This window comes from Chrysochloris asiatica, unplaced genomic scaffold (assembly GCF_000296735.1).
Source record: "Chrysochloris asiatica unplaced genomic scaffold, ChrAsi1.0 scaffold00062, whole genome shotgun sequence".
In the NCBI taxonomy this organism is placed as follows: domain Eukaryota; kingdom Metazoa; phylum Chordata; class Mammalia; order Afrosoricida; family Chrysochloridae; genus Chrysochloris; species Chrysochloris asiatica.
In genome coordinates, this window is record NW_006408580.1 from 10633597 (window position 1) to 10635678 (window position 2082).

The following is a 2082-nucleotide window of genomic DNA, read 5'->3' on the forward strand; positions in this document are numbered from 1 at the left end:
GGTTGAAAGAGATTTTTATGATTCAATAGTGAGTAATTGTTATCATGACTAATTGTGACTGTCACAATTGTAAAGGTAGAAGTTTTGTAACAAAAATGAGGGAGCATTTTCCGTCTGGCAGCAGCCATCAGGGTAAGCTGAGATGGGTGATTACAAGTACATCCAGAACTATTGAGGAAGAAGCAGTCCGATGTCATGCGATTTCTTCTGCGGGTCCGCTGTTGGCAGTACCACCAGCTCTCTGAGCTGCACAGGGCTCTCCATCCCACCCAGCCAGATAAGGCGCGCAGGCTGGGATACAAAGCCAAGCAAGGTTATGTCATCTATCAGATTCACGTGCGCAGAGGTGGCCACAAATGCCCAGTGCCTAAAGGTGCAACGTATGGCAAGCCTGTCCATCATGGTGTTAACCAGCTGAAGTTTGCTAGAAGCCTTCAGTCTGTGGCTGAGGAGCAAGCTGGACACCACTGTGGGACCCTAAGAGTCCTGAATTCTTACTGGGTTGGTGAAGATTCCACATACAAATGTTTTGAAGTTATCCTCATTGATCCATTCCATAAAGCTACCAGAAGAAATCCAGACACCCAGTGGATCACCAAGCCAGTTCACAAGCACAGGGAGATGCGTGGTTTGACATCGGCAGGATGCAAGAGCCGTGGCCTGGGGAAGGGCCACAAGTTCCACCACATTATTGGTGGTTCTTGCTGGCTGCTTGGAGAAGACACAACACTCTCCAGCTCCACCATTACCATTAATATAAGTAATGTTTGTAAAATTCATGCCTAATAAACAGTTTAGGACAGTAATGTCTACTTAAAAGTGTTCTTTGTTAAAATAGTAGTTGTCTACAGATTGTTTCATAAATGCATTGTCAAATTATGAAAGGAAAAGTGCAATAATGTTTGAAGACAGTAAGTGAATAGTGTATCTTGTTTCTAATGAGGCAAATGCTTTTGTTTTCGCTTTAAGAATCTTACTAGGGAGTTACATGTCAATGTTTAAAAATGGCATACTGTGTGGTGTCATAGATGTAAAATAAATTCTTTAAAAGGAGCATTGAAATTAGCTCTTTCTGTACACTTTAGTGCATGTGCTAAAACCTACAGTTTTATTGGGGTGATGCAATGCTCTGATAACCTCAAATGGTTGGAGTTTTTGTTTTCCTGGTTTTTAGAGTTTAACAAAGGTACATTTGGACCAACTTTCTTAAATAAGATGGATTTTGCTTGGACATTTGTAAGATGGGTAGAGACTGTCCTAACCTTTTGTCATGATCGTTTTGCAAAAAACTAATGGGGTCAATTAGAGTCCACATTTTTATATTACATCTATTCATGTAACTGCAGGTTTTGAAAAGGAAAAGTTTTAAATGCCACCGTTTTTAGAAGAAACACTGCAAGAGAACTTTCAAATGAAACAAGTCTGAGTTATCAACCTAAACAGAGTTGCCTTGGTCTCTGTGGTATCATCAAAGGTGAAAGCTTTTCTCCATTTCTGGGATATGTGGAATCCTAGATTTGATAAAACGTCCGCAGTGATATTTACACTGGGGGTCCTGGTGAGGTGCTGTGGGTTAATGTGCTGGACTGTAAAGTTGCCTTGAAACATAAGGTAGGTATTTCAAGTTCAACAGCTGCTCCTCAGAAACCCTATATAGGGTCATAATGGATCGGAACCGACTCAATGGCACTTAACTACATCAAAACACAAATTGAACATTATGTGAAGGAAAAAGGCAATTATTTAACCTTGAGATGTGCAAGCTAGGATATGAAGTTAACTCCCTTGGGTCCATTAATAAATACCTTGCAGTTGTTTGAGAACAACAACAAAAAATGGGGGGGCAGTTAATCTTACAGTCCAGAAACAAAGGACTGTCAAGGGAGAAGAGCACAAGCAGAATGCCGGACCTTATCCAGAGAAGCAGCGACACCAGAGATGGAGGCAGAGATGGGGACATGGAGAGAGGGAGCGGCTGAGGACTCTAGATTCATGGGAAGAGAGGGACTGAGAGCTGGTGGCCAGGAGGCAGACTTGTAGAATGTGCCCATGTGCTCATTGGTGGTATAAATTATTATATAT

General features: G+C 41.7%; 1 pseudogene; it reads left to right on the forward strand.

Moving 5' to 3' along the window:
- The first annotated feature begins 142 nt into the window (after positions 1-142).
- LOC102815343 lies at positions 143-760 on the forward strand (annotated as a pseudogene).
- Positions 761-2082: the final 1322 nt, after the last annotated feature.